This window comes from Perca fluviatilis, chromosome 12 (genome assembly GCF_010015445.1).
Source record: "Perca fluviatilis chromosome 12, GENO_Pfluv_1.0, whole genome shotgun sequence".
In the NCBI taxonomy this organism is placed as follows: domain Eukaryota; kingdom Metazoa; phylum Chordata; class Actinopteri; order Perciformes; family Percidae; genus Perca; species Perca fluviatilis.
This window is the reverse complement of record NC_053123.1, coordinates 25358866-25376651: the sequence shown is the minus strand read 5'-3', so window position 1 is coordinate 25376651 and position 17786 is coordinate 25358866. Positions and strand designations below refer to the sequence as shown.

General features: G+C 40.0%; 1 protein-coding gene across 7 annotated transcripts in view; it reads left to right on the top strand.

Moving 5' to 3' along the window:
- sema5ba (sema domain, seven thrombospondin repeats (type 1 and type 1-like), transmembrane domain (TM) and short cytoplasmic domain, (semaphorin) 5Ba) overlaps positions 1–17786 on the top strand; it is a 192876-nt gene that overhangs the window by 33172 nt on the left and 141918 nt on the right. For 6 of the 7 annotated variants that reach the window (XM_039817944.1, XM_039817941.1, XM_039817945.1 and 3 more), the window contains one exon: positions 1226–1291. The exons of the other annotated variant lie outside the window; for it this stretch is intronic. The gene's annotated coding sequence lies outside the window, so the exon portion shown is untranslated. The remainder of the gene's footprint in view (positions 1–1225; positions 1292–17786) is intronic. 7 annotated transcript variants of the gene reach the window in all.

Here is a 17786-nt window from a genome sequence, read left to right as displayed (position 1 = left end):
CTCCTCACTTGTTGCAGTGGATAAAGCCTGATCCCACACTGACATTGGAGATTATGGGGAGTTTTTCTGTTTGAGCGGACACTTCCCGCTGCTCAGCCCTAAATTCCCAGCTTAGCTCCATAGAAAATCCCCTTAACTGCATTTGTCTACCTGTCTTTGTGACTGTTCAGAGTCTCGGCATTGAGCTGGAGAATTTGATAGAAGAACTTTGAACCGTATTTTAATTAATTTAAACAATTTTCATAATCAATGAATTGTAATTAATGAAGCAAAATGTAGTATTCTCAAGTTTCAGCTTCTCAAATGTGAGAATTTGTTGTTGTTTTCTGTTTTATATCACTGTAAATTAATTTGAATTAATTCGTTCAATTGTAATACATAATTGTAAATAATTAATATTTCTAACATTTTATAGACTAATTGGCAAATGAGTTTGTTGAAAAAAGCATTTATCAGTAATGAAATTAGCTGCAGCCCTAAATACAATCAAAGGCATCTGCTAAATGCTGTTTTGCATTCATGCTAATGAGTAGCAGCATCCTGACAAAGGCACAGTTGATTGTACTGTATGTGTAAGCAGAAGCGATCATTCTTACTGGAGCGATCACAATAATCAATCCATTTTTGATTCATTTTTGCCATTCTGTGTGGAAGTGAAAGAAACGGCAGCCATATCACGGCGGTTGACGCCGTAAGAGGGATGGCAGGTCTGAGCTGCTCTTTCAGGTTGCCGTAGAAACCAGCCAGGGCCATTTGTTCCAATTTGCTCTGTGGCTTTGAGATCAAAAAGCTTGGAACCCACAGTGTTCTCTGCATATTAGTATCCACGTTGGCTTCAGGCTCCTCATTTACATCTATATTGTTAATTTACAGTTGAACGTATTTTGCTTTCTGCGCAATACAGGGCTTCTTATGGTATATGGGGTTTAGGTTCAATGTGTTTGAACTGTATTGAACTTTGTGGTTTGTTATTGTCCAGTTAGATCTTCACTTGATGTAAAGGCATCTCGCAGGTCCCTCTTTTTGTTCAGCCCCCAACCGCATGAAGTCTCCCTTTAAATGCCATTCCTGCTCCGCCTCCTCCGCTCCATTGAAAAGTTGGCGGTTTGTTTACGAGAGCGCCAGCACTTCTTTGTGGCTCTGCACCCTGCTTATGAGAGGGAGGTGAGCAGCTAGTGAAAGACTCACCCCTCCCCCTCCTCTCTCTCTCTCTCCCTTCTTCCAGAATCAGTTTGAAAAGGACAGACAGCCCTCTCTGCCCCCCTCCCCGCACCCCAGTGATGCTTAGCTGGTGAGTACACTTTCATCAAAACGTTTCATGCAACTTTCATACATTTCTTTCATTAGTTTCTGCTTTTACCTGAATTTTCTGCTTTGTATTTGTTACGGATTTCTTTTTCTTTTTTTTCTTGTGTGTTCAATTTTGCTGGCAAACACCAAACTTCTCTCTGGCCTTGTGAATATTTGTATGATAAGGGATTGCTATTCATCTTTTTCTGTCATTCTCACTTTCTCTAAATGTCTCTCTTCCCTCCCCCCAAAATCTCTGTGGCCTCTGTAGCAAAGGTTTTTTGGTGAAAGGCCTTTTCTATTCTGACTGAGTAAAGTGATTTGAAAAGCAGTGGTGACAGTATGTCAGTGGGGGCGGAAGAGAGGAGGATAAGCAGTAGAGATTGGGGAACTGGTGGAAGGGCGTCATACAGGTTGCTAATGGACAAGTGTTATCTCTCTCTCTCTCTCTCTCTCTCTCTCTCTTTTTTTTTTTTTTTTTTTTTTTTTTCTCTCTCTCTCTCTGTGTAAATGTGAATCACTCCGGTGTAGACAGCCTTAAGCCTAATTAGCACAGTACGCCAGTGAAATCATTGTTCAGATGAGATGTGACACGAGTGCACAATCACCTTGTGACATCATCCTCCACTGCTATTGGTTTGAACTACTCTCATTATTACATCCCTCAACACCCAAGGCTCATTGTTTTTTGATAGTATTTTTTACAATCGTTTCAAGCATTTTTATTAGATGGCACACAGGGAGGAAACATGGAGGAGAGTGAGGGAGATGACATGCAATAAAGCTCCCCAACTGGATGCAGTTACATGGTCAGCATCTTAAACCCCTTGGTCACCAGAACAACCCATTTTTTCTTTTTTCTTGCTTTTTTAACCAATTTTACCTAAAATACCTGAAGATAATTGTTTTGTCTGGATGTAATGTCCTCATACATCTAGAAGTCGTTGCATTTCCTCACCCAAGAGGACTTGGAGTTAATTTCACTGTTGGAAAGATGAATATCTCTTTAAATTGGGTCACTAATGTAGTAGAAATGTGATTTTTGTTTTAGAAATTGGTGGCTTCTAGGCCAAGAAAAGCCAGAAAATGTGTTTTTGGCTCATGTGGATGAAAGACACCAAATCCCAGAATGCACTTGTTTCGCTGCTTTAGAGTACACTCCCACGCCTACCGTTTACAGACAGACAGACAGTGAGACAGTCAACTCAACTCAAGTGTGTTTTATTTCCATATACACAAAACAATGTTTCACCGTGGCTCAAGTGGTTACACAATTAAATTAAATTAAAGCTGCAAGCAGCATTGGACAGGCACTCGCGCCTCTGCCCGCGTCAGGGTTACTGCAAGTCATCACCAATGAAAAGGGAACTCCCTGCTGATTTCAATGATACGTCACACAAGGGTCTACCTTAAACGGTTCAAATGTTATGAAATGGGGCGTGGCTTAAGCATAGGAGGCGGGCCAATAACCTAAAACCATCACCAATGAAGAAGGAACTCTTTGCTGAGTTCAATAGCTGCTTTCCGACCAGGTAGTTACAGGAACGTATTATAGGAAAAGTCCACTTCTAAGCAGTTCTACTAACTACTCTCCCCCAAAACCGTTTTTTCAATTTGCATTCGCACTGGCCAGATGGCCATAGGGACTATAGGAGGGGTAAGGGAGTAGCCTAATGCAAGCACGGCAACAGTCTTTATAGCGTTAAAATCAGAAAACAAATACATACCAAAAAAGTATGAACTACATACTGAATCTAATTTATATAGCATATTTGTCATAATTTATATCTCCGAAACGGGTATCTCTCTCTCGCCTCGCCGGGGGGGGGGGGGGGGTGTTTGTGTGTGTGTGTGTGTGTGTGTGTGTGTGTGTGTGTGTGTGTGTGTGTGTGTGTGTGTGTGTGTGTGTGTGTGTGTGTGTGTGTGTGTGTGTGTGTGTGTGTGTGTGTCGAGGTTGTCAAGACCGTTAACCACAGGTTCCCTTTAATCTTATGATGGACATGTGTTGTGATATTTAAACGAACGAACCGTCCATGGCCAAATAAAAGCCTGTTATTTACGAGAGCGGTCTGAGAGACCACCAGCTGACAGCGGGGTTTCTGAGCAGGATATGGCTGAGCGGCGAGCTTGCGGCCGGGACAGGCGCCTGCCGGCTGTAGCCTCAATTCCTGGAGCTTCTCACCTCCGAAAACTTTGAAGCAAATTGTCAATTCGGAATAAATTTTTGCAAGACTGCCGATATTCGAAATGTTAACAGTTCATTTCTCGCCTAAAACGTTGTCAGAAGTGAATTTAGTGATGAATAAGATGGCGAAAATTGTTAAAATTGTCCCGTTGTTGGTCTGTCTGTACCGGAAACTCGACCCTCGTTGATCTAGGTCCCTATGCTGAAAAGGGAACAGCGAAAAGACCCTGCTCTGAAGTAGGAGCTGAAAGAGTTACAGGAACTGCAGTCAGAGGGACTTAAAAATCCCCAAATTGGTCCAGTCGGAACACGAGGAAAAAAAGGGTTCTAGGAATTTTATGTTCTAGGAACTGCAAAAATCCCTCCGGTCGGAAAACGGCTATAGATACCTCACACAAGACTCTACGTCATACAGTTCATTAGCTGTGAAAGGGGGCGTGCCCAAAGCATAGGGGTCGGGGCAAACCTTTACCAATAAAAAAGGAAGTCTTTGCTGAGTTCAATGACACTGCACACAAGACTCTACCTTAAACGGTTCAAATGTTATGAAAGGGGGCGTGGTCTAAGTAAGTGGGTGTGGTTACAGTATAGGGGGTGGCTCAGAATCACATGTAAAGTATAGCACCTTGACTTTTAGGCCTACTTTCTGTTGCCACTAGGGGGCGCTATAACTTTGAGTCAATTTTGTCTGGTAAATATCCTCAGAGTTACAGTGTTATGAATCATGAAAAGTTTCTAGCCAATTGGACAATGTACGCTTGAGTTACACCCACTTCCTGTTTCGATGGCGAAACACACAAAATGGCCGCACCGCCACGGCCATGCCCTATGACGAAAAGTTTTTCTTTTAATAACTTTTCATCTTTAACGTCTTAAGCTGGCACAGACCGAATTTGAAGTTGATCGGATTAAATCTCTAGGAGGAGTTTGTTAAAGTACGACGTGGAAATGGCCAAAATTGCACTAATTTCGAACTTTCAATTCAAAATGGCGGACTTCCTGTTGGGTTTAGGGTATGGCTCCAATGAGCTTTTTGTACGTCTTGACATGCTACATATGTGTACCAAGTTTAGTTAGTCTACGTTAAACGCACTGCAGGGGCTCAATTATTGTAACTTTGTAGGGGACGCTAGCGAGCCATTTTTTTGCGCCTATTCCCGAAACCCTTAAAATACGTACATTTTCACCAGACTTGATGCGACCGCCAAATTTGGTGAGTTTTTGAATACGTTAAGCCCCTCAAAAAGGCGATTAATTTGCTGTAATAATTCCTTCAGTTTCAATAGGGCCTTCGCCGCTGTCGGCGCTTGGGCCCTAAATATATAAAAACGACATTATATGAAAACAACATACGAAACAGGCTACATTTAGTGCACACACATTATATGCACCGGCACTTGTTCAATGTTCCCCGCTGATGATGTCCCTTTACCGGCCAGAGGCATGGAGCAACACTGCTGGTCTCCATAGCAGGCGGGCGAAGCTCGCGTAGTGTGTTGAGTATTCTGTCTGTAATAAAGTGTCCTGCATATTCTCCGATCTGTACCAATGTATGTGCGGGTGGTTTGAATGCACATAATTGTTGCAAAAGCTGCTGAGAGAGTTAACTACTGTCAAACCCCCTATGGGCTGGTTGAAAACATGCAGAAGTAGCTACTACTACTGGCTGTAGTCCATTGCCTCTGGTCAAAAAAATCTTCATTTTCCGTCATCGGAAGATTTTTTCCAGACCCACAATACAGAGATCTCTCGTCTCAGGGGGACATGAGGGAGGGAAGCACGGTCATTCGAAAATACTACTGGGTTTCTACCGATACAATGCTTAATGCTAAATCGGTGAAGTAGCCCTTTAAGCTGTGTAAGGTCCTCTCTTGACAACTCAAAAAGTGCTTCCATTCACAGCAAATGAAGTGGAACTTTCATTGGTGCCAAGCATTGAGTAGTCCCTCACATATATTGATCTTGTATTTGTGCTAAAAATATAAATGATGTATTATTGATTGTTCCCAAAAAAAGAATTCAAAATGCAGGTAAACACCAGGTGCAAAAAATATATTTTAGGCAATGTTGCCCATCACAAAAGTAATGAACATAATATTTTCTCTAGTGGCTGTCATTCTGCACCAATACTGAATTTCGGGAAAGAGACTTCAGATACAGTATTAGGGGACCACTAAGGCCTATATAAAAGAGACTTCAGATACAGTATTAGGGGACAACTAAGGTCTATATAAAAGAGACTTCAGATACAGTATTAGGGGACAACTAAGGCCTATATAAAAGAGACTTCAGATACAGTATTAGGGGACCACTAAGGTCTATATAAAAGAGACTTCAGATACAGTATTAGGGGACAACTAAGGTCTATATAAAAGAGACTTCAGATACAGTATTAGGGGACAACTAAGGTCTATATAAAAGAGACTTCAGATACAGTATTAGGGGACCACTAAGGCCTATATAAAAGAGACTTCAGATACAGTATTAGGGGACAACTAAGGTCTATATAAAAGAGACTTCAGATACAGTATTAGGGGACCACTAAGGCCTATATAAAAGAGACTTCAGATACAGTATTAGGGGACCACTAAGGCCTATATAAAGCATCCAAAGAGCACCATGTCATGGGACCTTTAAACTAAAAGACAATGGAATGGTATCTGTACCTTCTTAATATTATGTTTGATCCGTCAAAAGAGGATATTTGGCAGGAACGACACAAAGGCTGTTTGGTTACTTGAAAAATTGTGATGGCTTTATTGGTTGGATTTTATCTTTGCACTTTCTTCTCCAGGAAGAGGTCACCAGTAATGTTCTGCTTTCTTCCAAGAAGTAACAGTTTTTCAGGAAGTTAGTGTCCTTTTTGATAACGTCACAAGCACGTCCTGTCACAGTAACAATGCTAGTGCATGCTAAATTCAGTAAAAGCTCATAAAACCAAAAATGAATATGAACCAAACATCCTTGTAGACTCGACTATCAAACAGCTCATTAAACATGTGGGTGTTTGTGTAATTGTTTAATCTAAATGCTGTAGATCAATCTATGTTGATCTCAGTCTGGTATTCACAGTATTCAAGCTCTGCTTTGTTGCCATTGAAATGGCATAATTAAGACGTGTAGATAAATAGATCACACACATTCTGTTATCTTCATTCCGGCATAATTAGAGATTTTGTGAATAAACATGAACGTGAGAATACTAAGCAAGCATATTGCCTGAAGCCGTGTTGTTATCTGTTGTTGTCCAAAACAATTGTTTATTGTAGGCTGATCAGTGGAAAAACTGTCATTCTTGCAGCATAAATTGCAGCAGATTCATTTTACAAAAACAAAAAGTGTGTGTATATATACAAAGCTCCCAAACTCCGCAAACAAGATCATTATAGTTATCAATAGCCTTTTGGTTTATTGGCTGCAGACGACAGTTGCCATCTGCTATCAGTTATCAGATGTATTGGTAACAATATGAGAACCAAATTTATCAAAACTTTAAAAGAAATGTCTTTAGGGCTCATCACCTGATCATGGCCTTGCATGAACACCGATCCTGTTCTTTCTGGGATGAAACTGAGATTGAACATTTAACTTGTCAAAAAAAAAAACTTTACTGGCAAAAACAAAAACCTTTTAGAAGAGCACAGGCCAATTCATCATGAAAAGCACAGACCACTTCTGCTCCAAAATCACCCTCTTCTCACTCTCTGTGTTTAATATCCCTGAAGGCCAACCCTGGCATTTGCTTATGTTCTTTTGTTTTACTCCCCTTGTTCAGCACTCGCCTCCTTCTCACTTACTCTGCTCGATTCAATTTGTGGCCTTAATGTCTTTCCTAATATGTGTCATTGGAGCAGAGCAGCGATGCTCCTTCTCTGGCTGCTTTGAGGAGGCTCTTCTGTGTTTGTCTTGGTTTTCTCTGCTCCTCTGGGAGGAGATCAGGGGCTCCAGTCATGGTTGGTATGTTGTCTTCTCCAGCTCCGCTGGTGTTTGCTGATATTTAGTTCAGGATGACAATGAGCCGGAAGAAAACAAGCTCCTTTCAGGCCAGTAAGAGAGAAAAGGGTTGGACTGAGGGAGGGAGAGACCTAGAAAACAAGGGGACTCATCCCTGGATGGGGATTCTCTTTAAAGCTTTCTGTTTGTGGCCCCTAGGGTCGAATTAAGGGAGTGTCATTATCCGTGGCAAATTACCACGCTGCCTTTGTGATCCAGCCATGGTACATTAGGATGCCTTAAAACGTGGCCGAGCTGTGCCCATTCAGCTCACAAAAAGAGGGGCCGCTGGCAGATCCTTGGCCTGGCTCACAGAGGAGGCATTCACACCACATCGGGTGGGATGGTGACAGTGGTGACGGTGATGGAGAGGGTCTCCTGAGATAAGTTAAAATCGCTCGGGCCAAGGCCAATGTTTCATAGTCTTAAATGCATGCCAGCTGATGATGTCATCACTTGGCTCCAGTTAGAGTTTGATCAGCCGTGGAAATCTCCTATCTGATAAGGAGACTCATGAACGTGGTTTCCATGCCAGTTCTGTCAGACCTGCATGTATTCATCCATTACCCATACCAGGACTTGATCCAGTCTTTCAGTGGACTAATTGCTAATTAGCCACATAGCAACAAATCACCAGCTCGCTACAAATTAGCTCATTTTTCCTTCAGCTTTTGGAAACTTACGTTGCCTCCTTTTGAATAAACTCTGTCTCATCTTACCCGGTGAACAGTCTCTCGTGAATATCATGTGCAAGTGTCAATCAACAGAAAATGAATCTATCATAATTTTGATAGTTGATCAATTGTCACTGTAAAGAAAAAATGCCAAACTTTCTAGTTGCACCATCTCAAATGATAATATTTGTTGTTTTATATACTTAGATTTTTAATATATTTGGGTTCAAGATGTGTTAAAAAATCTTGTATATGAAATTGAGTTGCACCCCTATGATGTGCAAAATAGCCCTTTGCTCTTTCTTAAATTGACCTGATGATATTAAAAACTCAATTTACAGGCTTGAGGACTAATAGTTTTTAAAAGTTATTTTGTATATTTATAGGAATTGCAGTTGACTGGAGAACTAGACAATTCTATGAACTACAGCCAGCTGTGAAGCAGGAAGTAGAGCAGGTTGTCCACTAATCACAGGGTTCAATTACTGTGGGCAGGACATTGATCCCTCACATTGCTGCTGATGGTCAGGCCATCACTGGTAGCTCACTACTGAATGACTGAATTAGAGTCAAATTGTAAAAGCGCTGTAAATATAAATGCTCTCCATCTATGAACTTGTTTATTGGCAAAATCAAATACCGAATTAAATTCTGCCAATAACTGATGATTAAGTTTTTTATGTCAGGCAGAACTTTCCAGTCTGTGCAACACAATGTGCTTTACAATTTTACTTCACATTTTGTAGAAAATAAAACAATGTGTGAAAAACTAGATGCTCATGTCCTGACATGTTCTCAAATGCCTCCGGATGCCCCTTGCTGCTTAATTTCTCAATTTGCAGGCTGCTTCAAAACATACTGAGAACACTGGTCTTACTTTAAGATGTAAATTAATGAGCAGGTGCTTAGTCCATGGAAGAAGAAAAATCTGGGGATGCATTGTTTGACCTGGTCAATGCATTAATGTTTTGGGGGTCATTTGAGATGATTGGATGAACTCTGGTGTCTTTTATCACTCCACCAGTGAGAGGAGGAGTTCTCAAAGGTTTTAGGAGCTGATCTGAGAATGAAAGGCAGACGCTTTGAATCTGTGTTAAGGATTTCAGCCGTTGCAGAGTGCTTGCAACATATAAATGTCTGTCAATATGGATGGCATCCGCTACAAGCCTAGTTGGAAGTTTAGTCTTCAAACATCAGCAGGAAACTCTGACTCAGTACAGAGCGATCACAGTTGATCCTCTGGGCCTGAAACGGTTGAATCGAGTTTCCACCAAACGCCCATAAATTCAGAGTGCACCATGAGCTGTAATGTCAAAGTCTTCAAAGAAAACTAAATAACCGGGCTGCTGAAGGCACTGTAAAACTCCTCGTGTGTGAAATGTTTGTTCTTGGCATCTTGCCTTTATTTATCATCTAATCAACTGGAAGTTTTACCTCTGTGATTGATGTCTCCATTTTACTTTTCTTTCCATGACAGGTGGGAGATTTTATTTTCCAACATTGTTTCCTGGTTTTATGAACTCAATCCCTTTGCTGAAGTAGATGAAGGAAGGGAGGAGGCTTTTGTCCATGGGCCGTGGTGGAAACCCTGAGCCTGTAAATCCTGCACTGATCTTTGGATCATTAAGCTGTGAGCCCTGAGTCCTTTAGTTCTTTATCACCCGGCCTGGATCCCAGTCCATAATGGAGGCTAACTGGCTAATGATTAGCTGTCTGCTGCAGCTATCCTGAGCTGGCTGCTGCTGCTGCCACCACTGCCTGTCTGAATGGCTTTGCCCATTCAGACAGGCAGTGGTGGCAGCAGCTATGAAAACATAAATCTGGCATCAATGGCCTACTTTCTTTTTTCATTTTGTCTGACTTACTGTCTCGATATCCAAAACTTTTCTGAAGCTATTGAGTTTTTCTTCAAAGCTTAGTGTGGAATGTAAATGGATTATGATTGTGTAAAGCAATGTTGATTTAAACTATTGTTGATTTACGTTACGTTTTTTAGTTACTCATGGCCCTGGGAAATTGTAAAGATAGTCATGTAACTTGTCGATAATAGACAGGGGAGAGGTTTATGTACACCTCTTAGCGCTGCTGCTGAACAGATTGCCATGTCTCTAAACAGTCTCTAGGTTTATGGAGCTGAGAGGAAGATGATTGGGTTCTCTGACAAAATAAAGACTAAGAGGCAGTGTTGTGGATAACGATCACCTGTTCGTTCTTGATTACTTTTGGTTATTGTGGAATTATGCAGGCATGTGAATGTGATATATCCCAGGCTTTGAAGCAAAGATAGAAAATATCAATGATCATAGTGTCTCTACTTACAAAGCTAACTTTGAATTGACTAGTTTTGAAGAATGACTGTGTAAGGCAAGCTTTGTGAGGACATACAGTACAGATCAGGCTAGCCTGAAATCTGATCCAGCATAGGAACTGATCTGCAGTCCAGTGCAGGATCGTAGCACCACGGCATCACTAGGTGGGAAGGTTTGCCTTGTCTTAAGGAGATTAAGCAATCATTAAGAACCAAATGTATTGCATTTACATTATTGTTTGTGACAGAACTTTGATATTGGACAATTAGGGCGAAATCACTGATTATGTTCAATGAACATTTAATGGCAGCATTTCTTTAAGATTATTTATTTCTACAAGATGGCAACAACTGTATGGTTAAAGTTAGTGCACACTTAGTTAACACTAGAAGTGCCGGAATTCCGTAACTACTAGAACTGCCGTGAGCGGTCATTTTGACCGCCAGATTCCAAACTCTATAATCTCTCATGATAAATACCTAATTGCAATATTGTATTATGTATTGTGTTAGGATATCTTTAGAAAAACGTAATAACACCGAAATGTACATTTTAACGAGTTTAATTATACATTTGAGTAGTAATACGTGTTTCAATAATTCATATCATGGCATAGTAAACCGTAATTATTTCATACATTCATATCCCGAAAAATATGGTGTGGAAATTCATTCAACTTAACTCATAACAGCCTAATAACAATTAAAAGTATCTTATTTGAACATTTAGCTATAACCTAACCTGGCACTGCCTCCGTTTTTGTGTCTGCTGTGGTGCACAGCGCTTCCCTTTTTTCCTCCATAAACTCCGCTCTCAGCTCCTCTGCCAATTGCTGCATGAACTTCCTCCGGACAATTTCACAGCTGGTGCACTCCTTGGAGAGGATGTATGCAATGATTCCAGCCAGCTTGAGGATGTATAAAGTTATATGAACACATAGACAGCCACCGGCCGTCTACGTGTACCGCGCCTTTCACAGAGCGAGCGCCCGGTGTTTTCATTCTGATTCAGAACCGAGTCCATCCACGCCGTAGTAGCCTACGTTACCGACTCTGGCTTCGCCTTCACCCCATCGGTGATGCCCACAATTGTTACTCGAGACCGCTAGTTATGTTTCTCTGACAGAGACTATGGTAGTTACTAAGCAACCAAGATGCATCTTCAACCGCGCGAAAGATTAAAAACAAAACCACAAAAATCCGAGCGGTCAATATGACCGTCTCTGGCTGAAATAGGTAAAAGTGATTGTATTTTCTTTGCCTTTTGTGTAGTGTATGTAAAAACAGTTTTAAATTAAAATACAGACTCTTTTAGGAAAAGTCAGGCAGCAGCAGGATTGTATTTTTTTATTCAGCAAAGTTATTACACATATAAATTTCAAAACGGTCAAAATGACCATCATGGCCGTTCTAGTGTTAAGGTTGGGGAAGGATCACTTTAAATTTAAAAAAAGGCCAGCATGCCAATCCACCACACTCTTATCTCTGGCTCACAACATAAAGGATACACTTTTTTCTTGCATCGACACTAAATGTTGGGAATCAACAGAATTCGTGGGGATGCTGGGCTGCTTTGCACAATTGCAAAATGTGTCTTGGGTTACTGAAAAGAAGATTACTGAGCCTACATGGGGTATTCCTGTAGTTGTTGTACGTATGGAGTCTGTAACCCCATAAAACACAAGTATAAATCCAGCTTTAATCTGTTGACATCTCTAAAATCTTATTAGAAACCCTTGATTTATTTTGGGGTAGAACAGCCTCCCCTGAATTTGACAAAAATGCAGAACTTAACTGTTAACTAGATAACAGATTTCGATCTCGGTGGGAAAACCACATTGACTCTCCCCAGCCGGTCGGTTGTGGGTTCCTGGCTTTAAACTTGCTGTTTGCTGCTTAATCATTCAGTAAGGATTAGTGGCACTGTGTGTTTTCTAATTATAGACCTGGACTGTGCACTCAACTCCTCTGTGGGGTCAAATCTAGCCCACCAGGCCCTCAGCCAGCAGCTTACTCACAGCTACGCTCAACTGCTACTTTCACATGTTCATTTCTGTGTCGTTAAATTTTTCTAGTGCTTTTTTCTTTTTCTTGTTTTTTCATTTTTTTATTTTTTTTTTTTTTTTTTTTTTTTTTTTCCATGGTCTCTCTTTTTTGTCAATCTGTTTCTCTTTTTCTCTTTTTCTTCTTTCTTTCGCTCACAACAAGAACTTTTGGAGTTACAATAAAACTCAATGAGGTAGCTGTCAAAATAAATTACTTCCTGTATCAAGGAGGAAACAAGGAATTGCCTGAAAGAAAAGGACACCAAGTCCCGTACCCCCTCCCCACACACACACACACACACACACACACACACACACACACACACACACACTATCAATCAGTTCCCTTTCACATCTTTTTATTCTTGGAGAACAATAGGTTTGATTAACCCCTCTGGGAAAGCTCATTATCAATTTCCATTACAAAGGTGTTGTAAGACACTTGCATTTGAAACGCTTGAGCAAAAAAAAAAAAACTTAGATCAAAGGAATATATTGATGCCCATGAGCTCTGAGAGACAATAATAGAAAAATGATGGCTGCCAGTCTCAGCTTTAGCAACAGGCGACATGTGTATCCTGCATTGTTGATGTCAGCAATGTGTTTTTGATCATTGTGACTGCTTTGCGTCCAGTCTATGAACTTGGACGCTTTAAGCTGAAAATTATGAGTTGACAGATGCAGAAGTTTCTTTTCTCTCTGCTCTCGTATCCTCTGATGCCCACTGACATTAAAATGTAAAACAGTGGGGCTTGCTTTATTTATTAATGAGTTTATTTTTCTTATGAGACCTTTTTGGCCTTCCATTGTTAAGCTGAATCTTCAAGGGACACCTAGGAAACGATTCAATCCATTTTTAATCAAAGCACCTCATTAAGCAGGAGTTTGGATCAGATTAGTGTAAATATTTTGCCGCCAGTCATTTGACGAGCCTGTGATGTGGAACCACATGGTGGTTGTGAAGATAACTGTATGCTCTCTGCATCATAACACATTTTATGACGTAAATAAATGATTTTGAGGTTATATGAAAAGTTTTAAATAAAATGTTGTGTTATACGCTTGTTTGTTGTCTTAAAGATCGTCTAAATGTGCACACGGTTTTGTGACATTGGTTGTCTGCATACATGGGCATGTAAACATATGTTTATTTGGTGCTGATTAATCTATATCCGCCCGGATGTCCGTTACTTTCCGCTTTCTTTGTGTTGGAATTTTAAACTCTGGTGGATTTATGATGACCATGGTTAACTGCTCCTCAGATCTCTGCAGGGTAAATCCAGACAGCTAGCTAGACTTTCTGTCCAATCTGAGTTTTCTGTTGCACGACTAAAACAACTTTTGAACGTACACGTTCCACAAAAACTAGTTTCCCAAGGCTATTTTGCAGCCGCACCGTGGCTCTGTCGCCCACGTAGTGCCGCCCATGACGATTGTGATTGGTTTAAAGAAATGCCAATAAACGAGAGCACGTTTTTCTTCCATCCCAGAATATTGTATGGAGTAGCCAGACCCACCTCCGCAGCGCTGTGGAGGAAGATCTTACAAAGTGAGACTAGGTGCTGATAGACCTTTGTGGATATGGGCAGATGACAAAATTTACATTACATGAACCTTTGCGGCTACATAGACACATAATTTGAGCTTTACCCAAATTCAGATGAGAAGATTGATATCAGTTTTATCTGTGTCCATTATAGAGATGGGTTCAGGTTGCCTTTAGCTTAGTTTACTTAGCTCAAAGACAGATTTACACCTGGCATTACTATACTTTCTTTATCCTGATAAGATATTCAGAGATCCAGATCTCAGATCCATCAAACATTAAACAAAACACAATTCAACAACTCAGCACACAGCTTAGAAGAGAGTGATTGTTAGCAAATCACAGTGTTTGCTTTTAAATTGTTGACACTTTGTGTGCTTTGTACAATGGATTTTATTCCAGCTTCTTACCTAGTTTTGCCATCTTTAAAAAGATACATTTATTTCAACATATCAAAATGGGATTACATGTAATTATTGTTCTTGTTCAAGATAACCTCTTCTTTTGGTTGAATAAGGTTTCTTTACAGAATTAATTACTTTGAGGTTTGGGGCTGAGAAGGTTTTCTAATGTCCCCTCACATTAACATGAGGGAGTAGGATTAGTACTGCTCTCTGTAAATATTGAAGTGTAGAATACGAAAAAGACACACACAAAAACCTATTAAAATAAACAGGCTGCAATTATAATAAATAAAATTAGTTATGGTTAGGCTGTTAATTAGACCTTTGAAAAACGTTATCTTTGTACAGGTATATTTAGCTGGAGAAATGCTCATGTTGTTCCCCAGAAGATCTCTTGGATGCTCAGATTCTGGCACATTATAAAACCATCCACACACACACTCTTTGATGAAGATATCCATGCTACAGCTTCCAATTTACAGCTCGGCTTGATCAAACTGCTCATTTACAGAACTAATGAGGAAATGAACAAAAATTAAGGAATCATTTGGTTCTTGTATTTCATCAAGAGAAGAAGCTGCATTTCTCTTTTCTGCTGCGGGTGATTATATCACAATTACAGCACAACACGGCCCCTACAGGCACTCGGCGAGGGCGATGGCTCCCTTTTGGAATGATAAACATAGCGTTGAAGGCGTGTGGAGTATCAGGGCGGTAAACAATGCCACCAGTGATCAGACTTGTTTTAATTTTCATCAGCAAATATCCTGGCATAATGCCTGGGTCACGCATCAAGAAGTCTGTAACAAGAAATTGTGTTGTGAGACCACATAGCAATTAAAACAGGATACAAGATGTATTTTTTTTCTAATTACATCACAATGGATTTAATTATAGCTGCATGTTTTGCAAAGCAACAGTGTTGCAGACAGCGTCAGGCTTGATCGTATGTCTTTTGTTCATGACAGGATGTTCCCTTCGCTCTCTGGACTGTAATCAGTGTTCGAAGAGACACTACTGTATGATATGGGAACCAAACATTGGCACCATTTGGGAAATAAACAGTTATATATATATATATATATATATATATATATATATATATGAGTTTATGAAATGGAACAAATGATCCGCTTCAGCCTTTATGTCCATCTGTGTTTGATTCTAACACGCAACTCTCTCAAAAGAATAGAAATTATTCACATGTAATGATCTTTTAAATGATACCTTAATGATGCTAACCACTGATGAGCTTTGTGCAATGATCTCACAGAGAGATAATTTAGAACGCTCATACTCGTCCGTCCACAAAGTTTGGATGCTTTAAATTAAAACGTGCACAAAGGAAGTTTTTATTTATTTTTTCTCAAAAGTTGAACCTCTGACAGATCAAAAGCATTGTACTCCCTGACAGCTCATAGTGCTCCCGCGATCTTTACTCCCCAACACTTCCTCTTCCTCCTTTGCTTTCAGTCTTTGTGAGAACAGCAGGGTCTGACAGCCCCGAGCTGAACAGTGTGAAGTTTGTGAAATGGAAATGGCTTTGTGGTTTCTTCTAAATGTCTGACCACTTTATATCTTGTGTGTGTGTGTGTCTGTGTGTGTGTGTGTGTGTGTGTGAAATACATTGTTTCGATGTAGCTACTGTACATGTGTCTAGATTGTGAGACTACGTTGTCTACGAATTAGGGCTGCACAATTAATCGCAATTTTATCGAAATCGCAATATGAAGTAGTGCAATATCCAAATCGTAATATTTGTTAAAGGCAAAATATGTGTCAAACCATTCTAAAATAAAGTATTGTGGTGCTGCAGAGACGTCCTGGCCTACAAATCATATCCTACAGACTAATGAAAAAATCGTTGTTTGGTACAGATCCTCGCAAAAAATCACACAATATTTTTCAATGAAAATGAGAATAATGATACAAAAATGATCATTCCCTCCAATATCGTGAATCATATCGCAATTGCAATATCAGAATAATATCAAAAACATTGCAATTAGATATTGTCCTAATATCGTGCAGCCCTACTACGAATCTCTACTGACAACTGGTGATCAGATTTTGCTTTCCCGCTCTGTATGCAAATTACCAAGAACATCACTTCCACAAGTGGCAGAATGTTCCCCCTAGGACAGTATAGGGCGTGAGCCATTGTTATAGTAGACAAAATGGTGCCTTGTTTTCCTAGAGGGCCCATTGCATAGCCTCTAAGTTGCAGACACAAAAATGCCAGAATCAGTATTGCTAAAATATACAGAAGGATGTCCAATAAAAAAAAAATCAAAAGACCGGATGAGGAATTATCTTTTGGAAGAATGGTGTTCATCCCTCTAGTAGAGATCAAAGACTTGTAGAATCTATGCCAATGTAAAATAAAAGCTGACCTGGTGAGTTAATTACATTTTAGGTTGGTTTTCTTTTAATTTGTCACATCTGTAGGTGCGATTGGTGCAAAATCATGCAAGGTATTGGAGTACATTATAATGCATCTGATGAGGACAGTCATAACAAAATATCAAAAAGATCACCATTTAAAGCTGCTCAGCAAAGATCCAAACGAATATATCAACTTCCCATATCACTCCTCCACTGCTTCTGTGTCCCACTATTGCTTTACTTGAATATTTGAAGCCCAGCTAAAAGCTGTGTATTTAACCATAGTTTTATAAATCATAGTTTGTGGACAGACTGAGCATAAGGCTGGACATTGGAGAAGTGGATTATGCTGTAATAAATTGGTCCAGTATGATCAAGAAATGTGCACCGTAAGTGTTGACTCTTTGCAAGTGTTTGTTCACATGAAACCCAGACCAGCCCCCAGCACAATTTGGATGATTCAATTCTCAGTGTGTTGACTGCATTCACTGTTGTATTTTTAGCCATCTAGTTGTCATTAGATCACATGATATGAATTTTCATGTGATCAGGAACGAGATGTGTCACGGGCCCTGTCAAATTCAGTGGAAAGTGCCAAACTGACAGCGACGCAAGATCCAAAGTGATGAATATATTTTTCCTAACTGATTGTTTCTCATGTGCGAGTATGACAACCTGTAATTCTGTTGCAAGCACATAATAATATCAAGGGCCATCACTGTGAGGACATTTTCACTAATGAATATTATATAAAATATGACGGTAAATTTAAAAGTCACGTTCAAAAGTTAAACATGGTATGGCATGTAGCATTGATTTTCATTTAATGTCCGAGCGGTTCCACAAAAATGTTGAAGTTGTGTGTGTTTGTGTGTGTCCTTGTGTCAGTGAAGATGTGAATGTGTCCTTGAGTGAGAGAGCAGAACTATGCTCAACAAAAGAACAATCTAGTACAA